Source organism: Falco punctatus (assembly GCF_963210335.1).
Source record: "Falco punctatus genome assembly, chromosome: 3".
Lineage (NCBI taxonomy): Eukaryota > Metazoa > Chordata > Aves > Falconiformes > Falconidae > Falco > Falco punctatus.
Genome location: NC_137582.1, coordinates 45883845 through 45907594, shown reverse-complemented (window position 1 = coordinate 45907594; position 23750 = coordinate 45883845). Strand labels below are relative to the sequence as shown.

The 23750-nt window shown below is 37.6% G+C and overlaps 1 long non-coding RNA gene across 1 annotated transcript in view; it reads right to left on the bottom strand.

Annotated features, from left to right (window-relative positions):
- Positions 1-23750, bottom strand: part of LOC308061005 — a 127341-nt gene extending 103591 nt beyond the window's left edge. The window contains exon 1 of the long non-coding RNA XR_013927014.1: positions 1-23750. This exon is cut by the window's left edge and continues 31531 nt beyond it. This is a non-coding gene — a long non-coding RNA (uncharacterized lncRNA).

The following is a 23750-nucleotide window of genomic DNA, read 5'->3' as shown; positions in this document are numbered from 1 at the left end:
CCCCTGTGACCACAAAATACTTATGATTCGTAGTTAAACTACATCTCACATTTCTCTGCTGCTGTCACAAAAATAAAATTATTCTAAATGCTTCAGTTCCAGTTCAGATGAGGTTAAAAAGAACAGAATTATGTAAAAGAATCTTTTTTGGGGGCAACAAAAATTAGAAGGCATACCATGTCAATAAAATTGTCCTGGTACTCTCTTTTGCTATACAAATGACAATCCTGTCCATTTAATCTCTTCCGACTCACTGTTGTCAATTATTTTGTATATATCAATCTCGACAGAACATGGCAGACTTTAACATTTTATTTCTTATGTGCTATCTGTATTTTGAGTTTTAATTGTTGCTGCACTAGCTAGCATTTCTTCATGTATTCGAGTTAAGGCATTAATATTTCAAATCATGAAATGACAGGGCTCTGTTTCTGTCTTTTATAATTGGTACAGTGTTATTTCCAAACAGTGTCTTTTATATGAAGCACTCTTTCATACAAACTGACAACTTGATCACTGTGATGCTGCAATATTAACTTATATTTTGGCAGGATGACATTTCTTCTAACATCCATACATTTTATTTATTTTGATTTTATTCCTTATCCAAGAGAAGTGCAGCGCTGTTCTCGTACCGAAGGAACAAATAAGGCATTTATTGGAAGTGTTCTTCCTAAAGATGCTATTTCAGAAATAATACACTAGAAGGGCTCATTACCTCAGAGCATAAAGATTGGGCTTAGGAAAATAATTTATGAAATGGCTAGAACTCTTGCCTTCAAAAAAAAATACTTATTACAATAATTATATAATAGCATTATTTAAATGCAAACAAAGTAAAATTTACTGCTGCCTATAATTACAGACAACATTGGTTCTTTTAGCTAAACCTTACTAGAGGTAAGGTGATCATACAGCTCAATATTGATGCTATTTTCTTTGCTGCAGGTGAATAGGTTTCTTAGCTGGTACTTGTGCAAAATTCTCCTATGCTGTTAATTCTGACAATCATATCTGGAGATCTGATTGCCCTTGATTGTAGATACATTAAAACCCCACAGAGTAATTGTAACTATTGCAGTCTACCTTTCCAAAATCAATGCAATCATCTCCTTGAGTCTTTCTGTTGAGTACCTTCTGAGATGAGTATTAATAGAGGACTGTAAAGTAAGGCAAAACCCCATAGATTTTAGATTTCTAAAGAAAATGCCTTTGCCTTAAATGAAGAGATTACTATAAAAGTTTCACATGGACCTTACACAAAGCTACACAGGATATAGATTTTATGTTGTCTTGAGGGTCTTAGTAGCAATCAAAAAAATTAACTTGACTAAGGTAAATGTGACTCCAGAGTAATTTTGTAGGCTAACAGGCCACAATCCTGACAGCACACAACTTCCAGTACTGCCGCCCAAACCAGGACAATATTGGAAACCAGGCTAGTCAATTGGATGAATAGATAGGACTATATAAGAGAAAGCAGTTTCTGCCCTTTTAGCTTACAATTTGGGTAATAACATTCACAATTAACCATGAAGCTCTCCTGGGCTGACTGAAAAAAAATGGAGATACACTTCCCAGCTCTTAACACCAAACCCTTACCAACTGTGGCTCAGTAAATGAGAAAAATCTCCACTTTCCTCTGATGCTTTGACCATTCATAAAAAAAGAATAGGTTTGAATTACTAAGATGAACTCTGAAACTCTCGGTATTCGCTATGAGCGGTTTTGTAAATCTTGTACAATTCCATCATCATTACTTTCCCTTGTCTTTAAAAGAGTAGAGAAATAATTTTCTGATACAATATTTAACTTAAAAAAATCTTATGAAACACAGCCAATGCTTAGTTCCTCCAAACGGTGCGTGGCTTGTCTGTATCTGCTGAGACAGAAAGCGAGGTCCCCCTTGTGCCGCAGCTTGCTTCCAGCCACCTACAACTGCAAATTCCCTAAAAAAAAGATGCAAACACTCTAGTCCCACTGAGTGTTATGCTGTCTAATAGCAGGTGCTGACAAAATAGGTTCCACTTAAACACTGCAGTGGATTACACTCCCCATCTCTTCATGAAAATCTGTTGGAAAATATGCCTCAGACCCTAATAATTGTTCATTAAGCTGTCAGCTACTCCTCCTATGTAGCTATCAATTTTGTCTCCCTGCAGAAGAATTGAGAATGGAAAAAAAGGAGGCAGTGTTAAAGGTAACAACAACAGGAAAAAGTGAAGCTGTATTATTGCTGTGCAAATAATTTACAATGAATTATTTAACTAACCTGCTTAACCTCAAATGCTGTTTGTGCAGTATCTGTAAGCAAACAAAAGGGTTTTTCTCAGTCAACTACATTTGTTGCTCAGAATTAACCAACCACATTTCTGGCTACATTTTGTTTAACTGCAGATCAAACAGAAAATCTTCTGTAATTATTCTCTGTTTAATAACCTCTATTTGGTCAATGTTAGCCAGTCATCACTTATTAAATAAATCACATGTCATTGTCTGTTTCCCTATTACCCACAACCATATTTAGTGCAAATATTTGCATATGGAAATTTCAAAATTTTTTCTATTATTACATTTTGTCAATGTTTTCTCATTAGCAACAGAGCTAATGGAAAATCAATGCAGAAGAGGTTCAAGCATGGCCAGAGCAAATCCCATTTAAAATGTGAAGGAAAAATTGTGAGCAAAGGTAGCAGTCTACTTCCACCTTCTATATTAGCCTGGCTGAATTTTTAAAAAATGTAACAGCAAAACAGTCAGCAAGCACCTATAATTTGATGGACAATATGTTTTAGACACACAGCAGCAAATGCCAGTCCATACTATGTTCATGATCCTTCATGAAGAAAGCAAAAATAATGAACTTCATCCATCCATGGAGGTACACTAAGGGAGTTAAAAAATCTGAGTATGATGGGGAAAACTCATGGGAGGGGACTCCCTACCTAAGGAACATGGAAAAACAAGACTCCATTTATGTTATAAGAACTCAGGCTTAGGAAATTATTTCTAGTTTGGGGCACAATACATATGTAGTTCAAATCCATGAAACCAGTGTGCTAACAGAACCAGACTACAGGCTGGAAGCCATGGCTGGATACAGTAAGAGAGAAAGTTCTTCCATCAGCAGCAAGCAGAAACCAGGAGGATCTTAAGAGACATTAAAAGGCATGTGAAATCAAGGCACAACACAGCAACAATGAAAAAGTCTGTAACACAGACAGATGGCAGAATGCCACAAGGCCTTGTGAAGGTCAGCACTGGCAGGCAGATGAGCTGGTAAGGTACCACATGCAGGAACACAGCCAGATGGGCTTGAATCAGGAGAGAGCCAAAACCAGGACAGTGGTGACCCAACATTGCTTTCTAATTCTGGTTCCTTTGGAAAAGTATTTCACACACAACACGTACACTCAAAATTATTGCCAACCTGTTAGGGGACTTGTCTACTGCATGGTGTACATTATTTATTAGGAATGATTTATCTCTCTTTAGTAATTATTTAAAACCCAACATTTGCTACCAGAGGCTATACATTTGTCATATTTATATTTATTCATGCTTTATAGGGGAAGTGTAATATCTTACATAGCATTTGAGTCTTTAATGGCAATGGTTATCATACAATTATTAACATTTCCAAAGTATCTAAAAAAGACAAGTCAAGCTGTCTCATTCTTTAAAAAAAAAGCCAAACAAACAAACAAACAAAAAATCCACACAAAACAATCAAACAAACACACAAAGCACCCACCATAGTTAAAATGCATCATAGGTGAATTTCTGTGGAATACCAAAAGCAAAATGTGTATAAGTTTTACAAGAGACAGAATTTGCCTAGAAATCAAACTAATGGCATGAATATGCCTGTATGAAGAGGAGCAACTTACTTTGGTTTTTTGCAGTATTGCACATAGATCTGAGCCATCCTACTTAGAATGGTTGCAAAATGTATTACCTAAAGATACTCAAAGGGTTGGAGATACTTGAGATGCCGAATCCCAGTGTAAGAAAAGGCTTTCATGGAAAAATCAGTCTGGGTGACATGGAGTGACCTCATCTGACACAGACACTGCATTTTCCATTCCGCTGAGAACTGATCATAAAGCCAGGCTAACTGAAATAGTGAAAATATTAGCAGAGCTGAATATCATACCAGTCTTGCTGATGCCTTCCACAGGTCAGCTCAAAACAAAAGCAAGTCATGCAACCACAAGCATTTATTCTAAAGGTTCAGCCAAGCCGCAGATGATTTTCTGTGGATGATCCTATGAAATACCCTTTTATATTTCCTTAGAACTTCATTTCACTCAACACAGTCTAGCTGATTGTCTTGCACAGAACATAAATTGACCTTTCTGCAACACAAGAAGAACTCAAGGAAAAGAAAAGCATGTGGAAATGTTGTATAATTCACCCAACAAAGCACCTGGAGTAGCTGAAAGCTGTATATTGTGCTGAAGAACAGGTATGACATAGACAAGGTGGATGCTGTCATCAATTCCTTTCACTGAAGTGCTGCTGCCTCCGTTGCCCTCCTTCATCTCTCCCACACAAGGTTTATGCAATGATTACTCAGCATCGCAACTCAACCTGACCAATGGTTAGTGAGAATATGCATACTGTGTGAGTGCTGTGATGCTTACATTTACAGAGCCTGGTGAGTCAGCTGGCCCTCAGCTGTAGTCGCTGTTGGTTTAACATTATTTAGATGTATGCTTAGCAGCTTCTCCTAATGTTTCTCATAATGTATGTTTTAGCAGTTTCTAATCTGTTTCTCATAATGTGAACTAATGTGTCTGACTAAACTAATAAGGGAATGTGGAGGATGCTGAACACAATCTGCCAGCCTCAAGTCTCCTCCCACACATCACCATCCTTTCATTCAGCTTCCTTTTAAGTGGTTGGGGGGGGGGGGGGGGGGGAATTATGAGAATATTAAAAAAGCAATTAAGAAAATAAATTAAAACATTAGAATGAATGAGTGTGATCCTGTGTTCTCTAACAACCTTGCATATGTCTGATACCTGGTTATACACTTACTTGGACTCACCACCTTATGAATTTGCTACATTTTGTGACACACATCCACTATATTTTCCATTTACAGTTTGTCTTCTCTATGTCATATGCTGAAATCAAATATCTGTGCTCAGTAGGGAGCACAGCTGGCACCAGGAGACTCTGCATGGCTTAGAGACTTCCTCAAACAGCTCTAATTGCACAAGTGGTCTGCAGATTCCAAATCCTTTGGTTCATGTAGTTTCTCCCCTGTCTGCCTGACATACACCATGCACATTTACTTTCCCACATCAGTAAACCACTTCATGGAAAGAAAAGATTAAACAATGGATTACAACACCTTCATTTTGATTTGGTATTTTCTACTCAGATGTTTGTCAGTGGTGGAGACTTGGAACTAGCACTTCATCTTTTTCTTAAAGAGATACAGCCTGAACACAACAGTTTTTACAACACTGTGCTTTAAGCATTCTGGTTTCAGTCACTTGTGTTGCCTGTTCTTTCAACTTGTGGTGGTCAAATGGTATATAACGGGGAGTTGTTCAGTTGTGCAATTTTACCCAGTCTTCAGAGACCTCTTCCACTGGCTGACCAAGAGCAGGAGACTGCCAAACCAACAGATGGGCTGAGTGAGATTGCCTAAGTCCAAATGTGATTGTACATGGTGAGTATGAAACAACCACATGCTTTGTAGCATTCACTTTCTGCTTAAAATTGGGAGAAAAAATGGAAAGTCAAAGTGATAGAAAAGGGAAAACAACAGAAAAAAATGGGAATGGGACAAAACAAAATTTGGATGCTATAAGAAAGAAAAGCAGAGAAAGGAAAGAACAAACCTTCTAACAGGAATAAACATAATGATACCTGCTCTCAGAGCAGCTAAGCCTTTTGGTGAGTGACCCATACCTAATACATAATATAAACATCCCTTTAGCTAAAAAAAAATATAAATATGTTAGTATTTCCCTTTTAGAAATTGAATCACCCCTGGGTTACAATTAAAAGGAGAAAAAAATTAGTGAACCCACACCACACAGAAACCTGCCTCAAGCAGCAGCATGAGCTGCTGACAAACCTGTTTACACAGAGCTCCTCCAGCAGCTGTACTGCGCATCTCTAGAACAGCTGCCACTGACTCCAGAGGACTTTGGATCAAGACTTTCCAAACTTTACAAAAGACCAAGTGTCTTTCTTATGCAAACTCTACCCACTGGTCAGGTACACACATGCCTAACCCTGCTTGCCATATGACAGCTAACAGCTTATTTATGTGGATTAAGACTCACTTAATGTCAGAAAGCAGTGTGGGAAAGGTTTGTCCAGAGGTTGCTGCTGCAGCCACAGGACCATCAACATCACCTTACTGAGTATTTGCTCAGAGTCCATGGTCTGGGCCAGTAGTGACACGAATGCATTTCCAGTGATGTGCTGTCTGTACCTAGGCTAGTTTAGAGTTATGTCTGCCATGGTCAAAAGCTGCAGTCATCTCTCTGGTCAAGGAAAAGCCTCAGAGGACCTGGAAACCAGGGTATGACCAGGCAGAGGGTCATACCTTAGGGATGGAGCTTCCTGGCTCTCAAACTGCTGCTCGAAACACCAAAACATTATTCCCTGAGTGGGTGAGGGGTTTAGGACTTTCTATATCCACATTTGCTGTTCACAGTTGGGTAAATAAAGACTATGAAGCTTTCTCACATTTATTAGTAAACAAAAATTTCTATCAAATTTTGGGGGGTTTTATGAGTATTTCTTGGTCTTTTCTTTTCATCAGCTGTGAGCTTTATTACTCTGGATCTGCTGATAAATTTTGATCAGTTTCACAGGACATACGGTTTGTTTCCTGATGGGTTCATAGTAGCTGTTTGGATAGTTAAAATTATAAAACTCATGCAGTGTTCTGAAATATATCCTTTGTTCTAAACAGAATAAAAGTGTAGAAATTCAGGGCAAGAGGCTAGTTTGCAGTAATTTCAGCTGGAAAGAGAAGCACCTTAAATCTCATCAGAAAGCATGCTCTTGTATTATTTCCAGCTCAGTTTCGCAGACTTGAGGATTGGATAAGCTTTGGATAAGCTTATCTGAATAAAACCAGAACTCTGAACCTTTTGAAGACTGCCCATCACTAATTCAGGACAGATTTGTTTTTCAATGACCACAACTTCAAGCAATGCCAACAGCTGTTTGACTAGGCAAAGGTAGTGATATAAACTAGTATTGACTTTTATTTTTTTCACCTGTTAGAGGAGGTGCCAGGTATATGGTTGTAAGCATTCATGTTAAAGGCACTTCTTCCTTGTGGTAGTGTGATTATAGTGCAGTAGAGTCTTACATTTTTACCTTTATTCCTCTAGCCTTTTGTACATCTCTGTAGAAATCTCCACAGAGATTTTAAGGACCGTTTGGTAGGGAAGAACCCTAACTCTAGTATCCACCTAAACTTGTGTAAAAATGCCTGAACTGCTGTGTAATGTGTGATTTGCCAAGTTTAAAACCCAGTGGGAACCATTCTTCTTTCTCTAAAAGAAAGTGTTAGTACTCAAGATAAGTCTATAGTTAACATAGCCTTATTGTTAATACTCAAGCTAAGGCACCTGCCAACCGGAATGTTAGTCACAGTCACCACTGTCATCGTCATTACCAAAGGCAAATACATTTGTAGTTCCTAAAGTCTGAAAGGTGATGTGCAAAACTAAATTTGGTTCTATATCAATGTCATTATTATTATCATTAAGGAGTTTTTTAAATGACCTGCTGGGGAAATGGCATACATTTAGTGTAAGGTTAAAAATTATTTTCTGGCAGATTAAATATGATGCAGGGTTAGAATCTGGTAATGCAAATACAAAGATGAGTCTCATCAATTGAAATAATCAAGTCCTAAATTTCTATAAAGACTGACAGAGTTAGCGTCATGAACAGAAACTATAAAAAGTAGATTAAAATAACAGTTACAGTAGGAAAAAAAAAAGTTTTCTCTTCCTGCATTGGTTCATCCCTACTGTGACTTCCTCACTTTATATAACATAGATTTTTATAGCTAAGTAATCAAATGCCATTATAGTGGTAGTAGCATACTATGGGCCCACAAAGTATTATAATGTTGTGGCAATATCAAAGCACATTTTTACCTTGTCAAAGGAAACATTTTGACTTTTCAAAACAGAATTTCTATTTTCAGAATGACCTTCTACTGAGACATTTTAAATTTCCACAGTCCATCACAATTTGAATTAAAGTCAAGTTCTGAAATGATGCTCTTCTGGTGGAAAGGAATTCTTTTTTTTCTGTGAAAGGGAAAATCCTTAATCACCACAAGCCACCAAGCAGCTGCTGTTGCTCTGCTTAGCTTATCTTAGTTCAACAGCTCCAAAAACCATCTGCAGTCCAATTCTTTCTTACACCAAGGAGTGAGCTGTGAAAGATCACCATAATGATGAATTTCCTGACCTGATACTTATCCTGCCTCTGTCACTGACTCTGTGGTACCCTAGCCCTTCACCTTGCACTTAAAAGGACTGTAGTACTACAGCAGGAAGTCTGTCAAGGACTGTAGTAAGTGACAATTTGGTGCATATTTTGTATTAGCTACCCTAGTAGTCAAATAGACCTTGTCTGTGCAATCACATTCGCAGTCTTGCATAATACAGTCTCCCTTGTAATTGTCAGGTTATTAGCACAGTGTTTTAATTTTGCTTTCTCCCAATTATTTGCATGTTCCTTAATTGGAAGTCATTAGCATATGTAAATACTCCATTTCCAGGGCGTTTTGCAGCATGAGCTCATTGTGTTGAATTAATTTGTTAGCTAAATAACCCTAAGTGTTAAAAGAAAATCAGTGTGTACATACAGTGTATGAATATATAGCTAAATATACAGGAAAATTGTATACAATATCTTTTGTGCATGGTTTAAAATGAGTTAAATCAAGCCTGTCTGTTTTCAGTAGTTTCTAAATATATTTACTTTATCACATAATTGATTATAAGAATCCTGATCACACATACAGAAAATAGTTTCTAAATTGCTTGCTTTTTGAGAGAATTAAATTACTTTCATATCGTAACATAAATTATTGTTTGGCAGCTGAGGAAGATACTTAACAAGTCAACATGAGGAAATGAGTGGAAAGCTACTGTAAAAGTATCAATATTTCATGGAAATTGGAATTTCTAAAGGAAACCACAACAGACAAGTTTAGCCAATGCCTCTTAGAGATGATAGGTTAGGTTTATATCCTTTTACAAGAATGTGTTACTCACTTTGACAATTCAAAGTGAAGAAAAACTGGCTAAAATAACCAGGTGTTTTAGCTAGACTTGTTGCTCATCATTAGCACTACATGCAGGCACTTTACACTGACAGAGTGTTGGAGAAGTTGGGATACAGAGTGCTCTGCTGGTGCATGAGCTTGACATGTGGCACTAGAATGCAGCACTGGATTGACCTGTAGAATGGGCATGAAAATATTAACTGGAATGCTCAAGAAATTCACTGGTTGATCTTTGCATGAGGAAGCGCTTTAAGATCTGTAGTTGAAGAGTGTTCTGTAAATGCAAAGGATTAAGACTTGCCAGCAAAGTGTAGCTCCTGGACATCTGCACATACAAATACTACAGTAGATCAAGGGGTGTGAGATAGCGTTCTTACTGAAGTAAAACAGTTTTCCATGAGATTCAACAAAAAGAAAAGCAAATTCACTCTGTTAGTATTTATCAATTTGCCTTTGTGAAAAATACTGCTTTCTGAGGAGGCTTTCCTCTAATCCTGCCCTCTGAGATTGCTTAGCTGTTAACAGTACCAGTGATCTAGAAGTAGTCTCTCTGTAATTTGTATACTCTGATGGAAGTTAACTGCTCTTGGTTGAGGTTTTCATCCATCTAAATTTGTTTAGCTAGAATAGAAACTGACCACATCATTTTTTTCGTGTAATACAGCAGTACTATGATTGCATTTACAGCTCATCCAGCTCTCCACGTATGTGTTGAGGAGAGCAAGACAAGCTATTAGTTCCTGCCACACGTATCTCTAATGTGCTGGGGAATGTTACTCAACAGTTTAATACATGATTTTTTTTTTCATTATATGCTTGCTGTAGAAAGTATTCCTATGCCATAACTGTATAAAGAGCAATGGTATTTAAAAGGTCTAGCTCATAAAGCTTCTACATATATTTTGCATTAACCTTTAAAGATTTCCCCCTCCCCGCCTCAGTTATTCATCCTTGCTGTATTTGCCATGCAGCCCAGCTGTTTGTCAGATCTAGTCAGACGAAAGCATTGCACAATCTGCCTAATAGACTCTAAGAAACATAAAGCAATTCAAAAAGGAAAGAAAAAAACATTTTTTTTATGATTGCCTAACAAAACTATCCAGCATCAGGATAGTGCTGGTATGAGCTAGAAGTTTCACAGCAATTGTTTTGTAACAAATAGCACTGGAAATTTGCCATACCGTGATATTTCAAGGTACCAGAACCATCTACTCCCTACTTGCCAGCTTTACAACCATAAGGCATGGGGGGAAAGAATCATTTATTTATTTATTTTTAAGCAGGTAAATAGCGCATTTTTCTATTTATTCTTGAGAAGGGGAAAGAAAAATTTCCACAGGGTTTATTATTATTATTGTTGTTGTTGTTGTTGTTATTATTATTATTTCCTTCTTTTGCTACTTCACAAGGCTACTTTTTAGGTTTTACATTTATTAACTTAAGCATTTCCCTCTCATACATTCAACTGTCTTCATTTAGAGAAGATCAGATTTTCAGAGCTTCTTCAAAGCTCTTTATTCTTGGCCTTCTCTGTAGTGCCCCTTTCTAACCTGACCAGTAACAAGGCTTGACTACCAGTTCTGTAGTTCTCTGCTGATGAATTACCACGTTATTTGTCTGTGCCAAATCAGATCTCTAGTCACTCACTTGAGCCTCTTTGGCTATCTCCCCAGGCTTTCCACCTGGATATCCCAACATTATCTCAAACAGACCATAGTAAAATGAAATTCCTTTCCTTGCTTCACCAAAACCTAGCCTGCCCTTTCCCTTTCCTCCTACTTCAAATATGTATATGATCTTGCTACTCATCCTGCTTCGTAGTTTTTTGCTTGATATTTCTTTCATGCTTGGTTTCAAACCTCACTTCTTCTTCTACCCGATATCTCAAAAATCTCTTTTCTCTCTCTTTGCCTGGATGTAGAGTTGAAGTCATTGTCCAAAACTTGTGTTAATCAACATAAGAAATTATTAATCTCTTTTTTCTTTGGCATGTACTCTACATTCTGCATAAGACAGGTTTTTCTTACATTTCTTCAGGTAAGGAAAGAATTCTTAAGGTATCCTTACCACAGGAGAGCTTCTCCCACTTCCCTTTTCTGCATGTTTGGGCCCTGCAATGGCCTGTCTATCTCATCAACCTTTCTCCTTTGCATTTGTCCAGAGAAACCCACTCCATCACTCCACATTAACTTCTTGTCTTTTCATTTTCGACACATCCTGATAATATCCATTCCTGCACAGGTTTAGTCTCACTTCTCTCTTTTCATACCTATTTTAAAAGTGTTCCAAAGTAGGGACACACACAATCTTATCTCAGCTTTTAGGAGGGGCCCAATTTGCACTTTCCAGTTTATATTGAATGTTTTTGGAAAGAGTTGAGATACTGTATGTCTTTTAAAACATTGAAGACATTGCTATATCTTGACAAGCAATTTGTTATTTTTCATCTTTCATTTTGGAAGCATATAAATAGCATAATATAGTTTAAACTGATGATACAGTATCACATACGTAGTAGTAATATTTTAAAATTAGAAGATAAATTAGAGACTTTGTTTTTTAGATAAGCCACAAAGCAGTAAAGTAATAATGCTATGACATAGCTGTTTTTTAGGGGGGAAAAAAGGTTAATTCTTAGTTGTTATCAGCACCATCTTTCACTTAAACAACGCCCTTCAAAATCTGTAAAACTACCTTCATTTCTAAGGAGAGTTTTCTTTTTATTCATGGATATAGTTGCATTTTGAAGATGATTTTTCTTGCATCTGCTAGCCAACTTTCTTTTGATTATTGCAAAAGTGTGACCTTGATCAAAATCTGGAGATTGGGCAATTGTTCCAGGAATGTGTATTTTGAACAGTTAATAATATATTCATCTCTGTAAAAAATACCAAATCTTTCACACAAGTGAGGTTGCATAAGCCAAGAAATACATATCCCACTACTTTCACTTTTATGATTTTGGAAACCACTAAATAGCAAAAAAAAAAAAAAAAAAAAGGGGGGGGGGGGGGGAAGAACATTTGAAATGCAGCCAAGTAGTCAAGAAAAGAGGACTCTGTGTCTTTAAGCTGGGGAGAAAAATAAAACCCAATCATTCCAAATGTATTGCTTTAGTCATCTGGTTTCATTCTATTAATGACCTTTAACATCTGCAAAAATATTGTGAGAAGCTAATTTTGTTTGTACTGAGGTGGTGCAGAACAGTTTCTGGCTGTCAGTCTAGGATGTGCTATAAAATAAAATTGTCTTTCTGGGAGTCTGACAAAAACCTACTGTACAGATTCAGTTTATTTACAACAGCATGAAATGAAAAGAAAACAGGATTTTACAACACGCCGACATTCAAAAAATGAATAGTACTTACACATTTATATATATTTTAGTAATAAGTTTTCAAGATAGCTACCGAGATTAAGGGATCTATTTTGTATTATGTGGTATTCCACAAAAATTTTAACCAGGGCAAAATATTCCTCTGCAAATTTTCTTCTGTGTAATTGTAATAACCCATTACCCTGATTTTAAACAGAGCCCTCTTTAAAAACCAGAGTTAGCTCAGGCACAATAGGCCTTTAATTAAACAGAAAGCCTTGCAGAGAAGAAATGTCTGTCTCCTGTCTTTGTATCATGGTCATAAAAATAGTGCAGCCTTGTAGAAGGGGAATGGTGCGAAGCTGTTCAAGCAGACGGAGAGCATTTACCACTCCTACCTCCTTACAGTCCAGGTAAGACTCAGGGAGGAGGCAGAGGAGGGGACGCAGATAAATCAAAAGTATCTTAATACCTGTACTGTATGCAAAGAGAGCAAATTGTGACAGGGACCACTGCAGATGGAAGGCTGTAGCTTTGCTGGTGCCTGGTCCCCCGTAAGCCAGCTGCAGTACCCAGTCCATGGTACTGCCTTGTCCCCCCCTCCACCCGCCATGCGGTGAGGACTGGGGGTTCCCAGGCAGGCCAGGCTCCTGGGCCATGGGGCCTGCTGAAAGAGAAGTGTGAACACTCTGTTGAGTGCAGAAAACTACATTTTAGCTGGCCTGGAAGTGAAACAAATTCACCCTAGAGTGAAACTCCTATCTGTCCTAAAAAAGTTAAAACATGGGCCGGTGTCTTCAAGGTGAAAAGCATTGCATCCCATTAATAGTCTCTAGGTCTACCCCACAACAAGCATTTTGTCTGAGCTAATATGCTAAAACTATTTCTCTTTGTTAGGGGAAGGAAGTTCATTAAGAAAGACACTTGGATGACTATAGAAATCTTTTTTCTTACTTCTTAAAGTTGACCATGAGGTGACATCTTGATCCATTACTTACTGCAGGGTTGACTGTAGTCTCAGGACATTTATGAACAACATATACCTGCTTTGTCTCTAGACTGACCCAGTTCTATTCATATATCCTAGAGTTATCCAGAAGTAACAAATTTTCTTCTGGATTCAGAGACTGACCAGAATATTAAATACTAATAAACAGGCATAGTAAATTGCATTGCTTGGTAAATTACAACGACTTGGAGTGTGGTACAGCCAGAAACAGCACTATGCAAGGTCTCTGTTTATCAGCTGAATTATATTCATCATTTGAATTCCATGCAAAATGTGAAGTTAAGAACAAGTTACAGTATTTCTCAGTGCATAATCTGGGGACGCATGCCTAGGACTGTGGAGACGCTTCCTCTACACGTGTTTTGGTAAAACTTATACCGGAATAGGCCTGTGTTGTCCATAAGTTTTAAAGAACACTGAAAAACTTGGTGAAGAAGCAGAAAATAACTATAAAAATAATTTGAAGCCTAGAGAAATTGTCTTCTAGTCAATTTTTTAAAAAGTCTGATTAAAAAAAACAGTAATGATGTTGCAGTGGCCTTATTATGGTATGTTACATGTTTTCTGGAGAAGAAAGCAATAAGCATGAACTTCTTAATACAGAGATAAAGGATTAACAAGAACTAACCATTAAAATTTCCTGACAAAAAAATTCATATTGCATTTTTTTTTTTAAATTGCTGTGTATAGATGCCTGCAACAAGAGAAATGGTAACTTCACCATTTTTTATGTCATCTACTCATTATCACAGCACTCTGAGAACGCTATTTTTTAACTATTCTTGTAAATAACTTCACTAAAAGCATTTGCATGTGGATTATCTCTTTATGACTACATTCTGCAGATTCGTATGGCCTGTATATGATATAAATCTTTGGGGCGAAGTAAATATGGTGTCTTATACTTTGTAAAGTAAAAAGGCCAGATTCTATGGAATACTAGTTGAGGCATCTTATTTTTGACCTTCATAGATCAAAATGTCACTACTCTTTGGTGTAGCAAAATACTTTGACACATTAACACTTTGAATAAAAATGGAAGATAAGCCCCTTGTCTACTAATTAGTGAAGCAGATGCTTTCAATATCCTTGTGTTAGCCTGGCATCATTTTTCTAGGATATTGAAAATAGCAGCATCTCTAATTAGTACACAGAGCTGATTATGTAAATTGCATGCATCCCATCTTGTTCAGAACAAGTTGTATGGACACATATAATCAACAGCTTCAGGGAAAATCATGCTGATCCAAAAGGATAAATGGCTAGCATGTAGAATCTAACATACACTTTTACTATCCAAAGCAACAAAAGCACAAAAACCTGTTACATAAAAGTGTTCACAAAAATCATCAGAAGTTAAAGACAGAAACATGGAGTTAAACAAAGCAAACAGGAATGTTCCTGATGCAGTCTAAGGACTGCACTGAAATTATATATGGTAAACAAAAGAGCCTAATATGGGGAAGTTATGGACCAAAATTGTTGTGGAGGTTTAACCCCGGCTGGCACCCAAGCCCCACACAGCCACTCACTCACTTCCCCTCACCCAGAGGGATGGGGAGGAGAATCAAAAGGGAATCTAAAACTTGAGGGTTGAGATAAGAACAATTTAATAGATAAAGCAAAAGCTGCACATGCAATCAAAGCAAAACAAGGAATTCATTCACTGCTTCCCATGGGCAGGCAGGTGTTCAGCCATCCCCCAGGTAAGCCGGGCTCCATCATGCTTAACCATTACCCCGGAAGACAAACGCCATAATGCCAGATGTCCCCCCCTTCCTCCTTCTTCCCCCAGTTTATATACTCAGCATGACACTCTATGGTATGGAATACCTCTTTGGCCAGTTTGGGTCACCTGTCCTGGCTGTGTCCCCTCCCAGTTTCCCATGCCACTCTAGCCCTCTGGCTGGCAGGGCCCAAGGAGCCTAAAAGTCCTTGATTTAGTATAAACATCACCCAGCAACAACTGAAAACATCCGTGTGTTACCAACAATGTTCTCACACCAAATCCAGAACACAGCACTGTAACAGCCACTAAGAGGAAAATTAACCCTATCCCAGCTGAAACCAGGACAACAGTTATTCAGAAATTAAGCATAATTAGTGGACAAAATAAGAGAGAGAGAGAGTAGCATATTATATTAATTGCCTTTTTGCAGAGTCCTTGGTTTGTCAGTGATATCTAGGGAATGGGTGAAGTAACAAGTGAAGTCTAGCATCCTTCCTATAGATGTTAAACTCCATTATGACATTCTCAGGCCTCCATCATACTGTTTTAACATAATTAAGTCTGTCCATACTGAGCTACAAAGAACAATTCAGACAACATCAGCTTCAGTATCTTCAGTCTTGAAAGTCCACTACAACTTGGAACTGGGTTCTTAGTATTTTTTTTTCTTTTGGCTACTGTTTTGCGTAAATCTGACTTAGCCAGCTAGTACATGTTGGCAGTATACGTAAATCTATGAATAAAAAGACACAGTAATAATGAGTTCTTTAAATAGCCCCATGTCGGTACGGATTGTGCCAGGTATAAGAGCAGTTATCAAAAATCTATGCTATTCCATTTATATTTTCAGGAAGTCAGACTGAAAAGTTAAACTGTGAACCAGAAACAAATGTTTTAGCTACATTATAAGTTATTCTTGTCTACCTATTTTGCATTTGTTGTTCTCACTCTGCCTTCAGGACTCTAACATCAATAAAGTAGAAAACTGTGGATTACATTTCTTTTTTCCATAAACCATCTGAAATCCTGTCAATTAAAGGATTTTCCTTCAAAAATTCTCTGCTGTTAAGTGAATGAGAATAAGTAATGTTATAAAAAAAAAAAGTCTAGATTACCTAACTATATTACAAATGCTTTGTCTCTTGTTCCTTCTTTCGTATATTTAACTTTGCCTAAGATACTTATAATGGTAATTGTATACCATGGAACTAAACAGGTGAAGTCCTCTATAATTAACATTTTAACCTTATTTGATGATTTAGTGTTGGTCCTGTTAACATCTTTGAAGCCTATTTATTCCATCAAAATCAGTACAACAAAACACTGTAAGTACAATACAGAAATCTCATCTGCTTCCTATATATTTCAAAGCTTGGTCTTTTCTCTTTCCATCTTGCCTTAGCATGGTAGATGTTCCTCCCTTTGTGAAACTTTCATGGCTGCCAACTCTTTTTTTCCCCAGAAATTATTTTCCAGTTCAAAAGCATGCTTTTTATGTTATAGCATTCTAGTCCAGTATTGTTTCTTGAATTGTGTATTTTATATGCAACCTTAGCAATTAGTAAGAAACTGTTCTACAGTTTCTGCCAGTCTGCCAAATACATCCTTGCTTTGCACATTTTCTCAGTGGTTATCTCCAGTAATTTCCTTTTTGAAGATTCCTTCACACACTTCTTGACAGAGCTCCCAGGACTTCAAAAAGCATGTTAATGAGTCAGCGTGTAGGCTGAGGAAGCCAGCACAACTATCCATTCTTCATGTAACCTTGCTGGTGGTTTAGGCAGCTGAGATCCATCCAGTTTCAGACAGTCATACTGAAACACTATATGATGGGAGAGAACTGGCTACAAAAGAGACAAAGGTCAGTGAGTTTGTCTTTTAGTCATTTCCTTTGCATTAGAAGTGACACACCTATGGTAGCCTGTTTAATGCACAGATGCTGTTTGCACGCTTATCAAAAAGCAAAGCTGCTGATTGCATTGAACTTTCTCACTCCTCTAAGTGCTAAATGAAGATCATTCTTTACATAAATTATGCATCACCTGCTTCAGTAATATTAGATATTAGGATAAAGATAAACATATTAAAAAAAGATGAAGGAAGGCATTCTAAATAAAAACAAAAAACAAATGGGATCAAATATTACATCATCTGAATGCTCAAGGAAAAAATATCTTTTGAAAATATAGATCTTCTGTCCTCAAAATAGTGATCTAAACCCATGCTCATAGCCATTAATGTAACTTCATTGGCTTAGCCAATTATTTATTGCATCTCTAGTATTTTGTATACTAGTGTTGAATGTGATCACATTTTTAATAAAGACATAAGCTGAAATCCAAACTACTATTCCTATAGGACCTCTCATCTCATCTTTCTAGTCATATCTCCAGAGAGGCAGCATAAATGTACAAACATCTATTATCAATCAAAAATGCTTCCTATATGAACCATAACGTTCCTGTTCTTAACACTGCCACTTAGTATCAAGCCAAGATACGTGGCTGTTCAACCAGGCTGCTCTGTAGCTCTGTAGGCAGAGATGTTGTAACCCTTGTACCTGTCATCTCCACCCACTGCCTCTGGGAAGACCTCACAGCGGCAGCAGTCACGGAGCTGTTGGCTGCCAGCCTGGCTCAGGCTGCGATCCCTGCACAGGCTTGCCTCCCTTTGGGTCTTGGTTTTGGAGAACATGCCCATCCCTCTCATTCTGTCTGAGAAGCCACTGTCACCATGAACCACCCCAAATGCTCTCATCCATTGTGTGGTAGACACATACAATATAAAGAGCAAATCCCCCAGAATATCCACAGGATCTTCTACGCCAGCTTTCATTTCACTTGCACGGGGGGGGAAAGGAGAGAAATTAGTCCTTGCTCTCAGCAAAAAGATAGTTCCTGGGACTAACCAGGAAAAGTAGACCAATTTTTAATAAATAAAAAAATAAACGGATGGATGAATAAATAAATAAATAGATAAGAAAGCTTAACTACCTGCTGCTTGCAAAAAGAGAAGCATAAGGTTTTGCAGAGGGTTGAGAAATGAAAAATAGAAACATGCGTTAGGGTTCAATAAACTCACTTGTGATCTCTGCTGGCCCTTTAGCTCTTTTGTTTGGAGATACCTTTCCATTAAAGCTGCAGTCTGTAGCATGGGTAAAGCCATAGCCCCTGATGTATATGGTGGAGGGAAAATGGAAGATGGTATGTCCTTACTCATCTTTAATGGGGATTCAAAGGAGGCTTAGTCATCATTTGTGCATATACTTTTTATTAGTCCAGGAATTACATTTTTATGCATGGCCCTGGGAAAAAAAAACCACTTTTTTTTCTCCATTTGTTGTATAATCTGCTCCATTACGTGGCTTTATACCCTCCTCGGAGTCACTGGGAGTAAGTCCCTGACAGAGACAGAGTACACAATGGATAGTACCTGTAAACCAATCTAGCCAGATCTGGCAAACGCTGACTGGAGCAACTCTCCCACCCACCTATGGCTAAACCAGTTGCCAGCTTTAACAAGAGGAGGTGATTTTCCCAGATTCAGATGGAATTGACCATGGGGTTATCTTTGCTTTCATCTGTAGGGGGTGCTCCTAGGATCCTTGGGGAAATTTAGTAAAGACACGTGTCTTTGTGCAGACATGTAGACCTTCTTCTGCTTTCTTCCTGAGGTACAGTAATAATTCCAGCTTTAGGTTTTACATTTCAGTCTTAAACTTGTTATAGTGTGGTTGCAAAATGGTTTGTAACCATTCCTATGTATCCTTTTTGACTATGTATTTACTGCTCAGTCACATGATACAGAATCTGCATCCAGCATCTCTGACAGTTTCTCTAAAGCCAACAGATCAAACAATCCTGACTTCTTTAGAAAGCACAAAAGTGAGATCAGTGTGGTATGACCTTTTGGGGAGGAAAAAACTAGCACTGATGTACAGCTATGCAGTCCACATCAGCAGTAACATTTTAGATATATTAATGATTCTATAAGGGAAGCCTTTGCTTTCAGTCTGGTACAGAAACTAACATTTTCAGGCAGATCCAGTAAGAGGTAGAGTATTTTTTTTTCTTTCTGGGCAGTCACGCAGTTACGCAGGCCAAAAGAAAAGAACTTGCTACATTTACAGGTAAACCTTGCTGGGGAGTCTAATGTTTAGATGTCAGTTGCAAAGGCTTTTCCACCTTCCTCTAGAGCAGCTTATATGGAATGGAGACATTCAAGATAAGTGGAAAAATTAAATGGACCAACTCTACAATGCCAATGAATTTTATACTAAAAACTAGGTTAAGTGAAAAAACCCACTGTTAAAACCTGACACAAAATTTTATGCCTTTAACAACTGCTGAAGGGGAGAGGTGGGAAAGAGATGAAAACTTTCAACAGTCTGAGAACAGATAAGCCTGCCCACAAGACCCCTGTAGACCTTCATAATCTTTCACAGATGAGATCTTTCTTCCAGTCCCACCTCCACTCTGTAAAGAATATCACTATAAATCCACTTAGCTCGGTACAAGCCTCATACACTTTCAGCTACAACTCCTTTAAAACTCCAGAGAAGCACATGAAGAGGTTTCATTTGTAGCTATGTGATCTCCTGTGACTTGCTGTGGTCTGACATATGGATAGGATGCTAGGGGTGGTGGACCATGATTCAGGATAATAATTCTAAGTTAAGAAATTGTGGCCATTATTACAGTGTCCAAATAACCCACTGTCATGATTTATTTACTATTGGAAAAGAACTAGAAACTTACAAGAGCAAATTTATAACAAATGTTGAGATTTATCAATTAAATCTTTGATCCCCTTCACTGTTAAATTATCTGAAAAGGGGGTGGGGGGGAAGCTGGGGCCTGTAAATAGTCAAAGCATCTGTCATTGCAGCCGGAGTAGTACACAAAATGAATGAGTGAAAGCATTTTCCTGTTAAATGGTATTGAGAAAGGCAAAACTAATGGGTTTTAACTAAAGGGACATGTGACGAACAAGACAGGATGGGCAAGGGGATTGTTCATGCCCTGTTGATGATGTATGTGATAGGAAGGTTTTGTATGTATCATTTAAATTTGTATGTATACATTTAAATCTGTATCTACTTTGCCTATCTATATGGTTCGCCAATGTCCAATCCAAAACGTTTATAAATCAATGGAATAACTGCCGCAGACTTCATAGATAAGAGGTCCACCTCCGAGGCTCATAAAGCAATCCATAGCAACATTCATATGATAAAAAAGAGGAGATACTTGGGTACACAGGTAATTGCTGGTACATAGCTCAAAAAGAAAAGTAGAGGCTGAGCTGAGCAATGTTTTGATCAATGATCCTAAGGATAAAACTCTTGTGAGGTTAGTCACTCCTGTGTCCCAGGAGCTGAGCACTCTTCTGTTTGAATAGAGGGTTAAGTTTATGATAATCTTTTCACAAAACCTCTTCCCAGTCTTTCTCCCCATATTTTTAAAGAAAATTTCTTCTATTTTTCCCACACCAAAAGAAAAACAAAAATGTTGTTTATTTTAATTTTCAGTTCATCACATCTACATTGTTTCCAACAGGCAACTGAGTGTTCAACATTGTAACATTGATAGTTTCTGACTTTTTAATTGTACATTATATTAAGTTTAGTTATAATGCTCTGATGATGAATATCGTGCTGCTTCATTGAGGAGAGGGAAGAAAGAGCCATCTTATAAAAATCAAGTCGTTAACACATTTTCTTTGAAACTTTATTCAATTCCCAGTAGAAAATCAGTGAAAGGAGTGATCTGAAAGAAATATATTGGACATTTCCTTTTGCTGTGTGTTCTTCAAAGGTAAAAACACCTTTCCTGTCATCAGCATGATGAGCATAGCTCTGAGTGACAGAAACATAGTGGATTTTATAGCCAGGAATATTGGTGCCTATGGACTTGAGGCAGCTCCTCAAGGCTTCCGAGGATCTAAGTTTAGACTTACTGGTAGTTAGGCGTCTAAGCACCTTGACGGATCTAGCCCTTAATCATGGAGATAATGTTTGCCTGGCACAATGCAGTGTCGTTCAAGGATATCCAAATGAACTCCAAGACAGATTAGGAACTAGAGGCAGAACAGCACCCTATACATGATCCTCCTGTATCTCCTCCAGGTATGAGTCTACAGATAGTAGTGTTAGTCTAGTAACCCTAGTCAGCTGTCTGAAATCCTAAATCTACCACAGATTCAACCCTGAAGCTGTGAAATTTGGGACATATGGAAGAGGTACAACTGGTTCAGAATCAATTCTCTGTGAACCTGGATCAATTCTGTGCCACTATAGGCAGGTGCACCCCTGAGGGAAGGATGTGGGAAATGTCCTTTTTTAGTATGAAGAAACATTTTTGTGTCCATGTAGTTTTATTGTTTTAAATGGTAGCTGTTTCTCTGGTGGGTTGCAATATTAGAAAAAAGCTGGGCATGTAAGTCGCTAGGTAAAGAGCAAGCAAGGTACTAAAATAATCATAAGGGTGTTTAAATGTCTTCAAAATCCAGCTCCACACTAACTATGGAATATAGTACATGTAAATACATGGCCCTCATTTATTAAAATCTTACACCTGTAAAGTGGAAGCTGCTTCCACGTCCAGTAGAGTTCCTGGGACTGTACCCTGGGTGGCCTCTAGCAGGACACATGCTCAGACTCCGAGACAAATAGTAGTCCTTCCCAGTACCACTTTTCTTGCACCATCTTGCTTTTCTTAAAGGCTGTTACATTTCAGTTTGGTTGATGTTCTTCTACAGTGTATGTCAGAGTAAGGCCAATGATGTTTTTGCAAATGTTGAAATTTGGATTTTTCCCTTTATTTCAGGAATATATGTTTCCCCAGCTCTAGTTCCATTGTCCAGTATGCAATTTATATGATCTTTTCAACCACGGAATTTTTCCAGGTAAATACTAGTTGAAGGTAGACATCCTGTAAATTTTTGTTACAATACAGTTCTTTCCTATGTTGTCTAATTTTTCATATTCTGAAAATAGTCTGATAGTCTAATGCTAAACAAATTAATCACTTGCATTTCTATTGTGCTGCCTCTGAGGCTATCTCAGAATCAATATCAAATCAACACATACAATTTAATATTAAAAACAAAATACTGCTTTTCTATGCATTTGGAAACTCAACAGTGAAAAAAAAGGTAGGCAAGTTTGCTCCTAATTTAGGTGTTACAAATATGCAAAATGTATAGATTAACTAGTTAATGTAGTTTATACACCTCAAAACCCAGGGTGAAACCATTACATAGAAAAGAATCAAGTAACTTGCTGTTGAAGACCTACATCAGGACATGGAATAAATCCCAGCCAACCCAACTGCTAGTTCTATGGTTTAAATTAGGAGACATTTCCTTTGGATGTGCAGTGAGCACAAATGGACTTAGGGTTTTTGATATTCAGTGCTATAGTTGAACCTGGATTTGAGTTTCCAGTACACATAACAGGCCAAGAGATTTCCCATCTGGGACTACATTTGACCTGTCTTTGATGGCAGCCAAAAGTGATGGTTGTAAAAGGACCTGCATGATGGTTGTAAAAGGACCTGCATGGTAGAAGTTCACAGTGCTATACAAATTTCCCATGGTCAAATATCTTTTTCACAGTTATGACAGGTGGTGGTGGTAGTCTTGACAGATGCATCAAAGATTTAATGATATGGAAGCTACACCATTGTGGTGTTCTGATGCATTGGCTAATGAGAAATCTCTGTTGGAGCTTGAAACTAAGCGAGTCTTTAACAGGCAAAGCAACAAACAGAGAGTTTGAAAGGCAGAGCGAAGGAAACATGTCAGCTCTCTTTTTCTTGCTAATAAAAGCTCTGACTCACTAGCAAAACTGTTCTAATAAAGCACTGTACAGGAATGTCACATCTATGCAGAAAGCCCTGAAAACCGGATCTCCTTACAGTTAATCTCTTCTCTAGAGTGATGGCATAATAAATTTTGGGTAGTCCTTGGATATTTTGTCCTGTGAATAAGTTCACTCCAGACATTTTCTAATGCCAGTTTGGATCATCCTAATGGAACTGCTTTGTTAGAAATTGCCTAATGATGTAGCCATGAAAATGAAGACTTCTCTACATGCATGAAAATGGAAAACCAAAATTTTAGGATTCCCACAATATTAGTTCTTTTAAAAATACTTTATATTTAGTTTTATGAACAATTTAGAAGAAAATATTTAACAGTATTTTTAAAGATTCTTAATGCATTACATTTTTCTTGAAAAATTAACTGCAGCATAGTATTAAACAAACAAATTTTACCAGTTAATGATAAAGCAGGTAACAACTGGAGTGTACTGTCTTCTTTTTTGTTTGTGTGTTTGGTTTGTAAGTATTCTGTTTTGGAATAAAACCAGAAAAAGTGGTTCTCAGAAGAGAAGCTGAAGT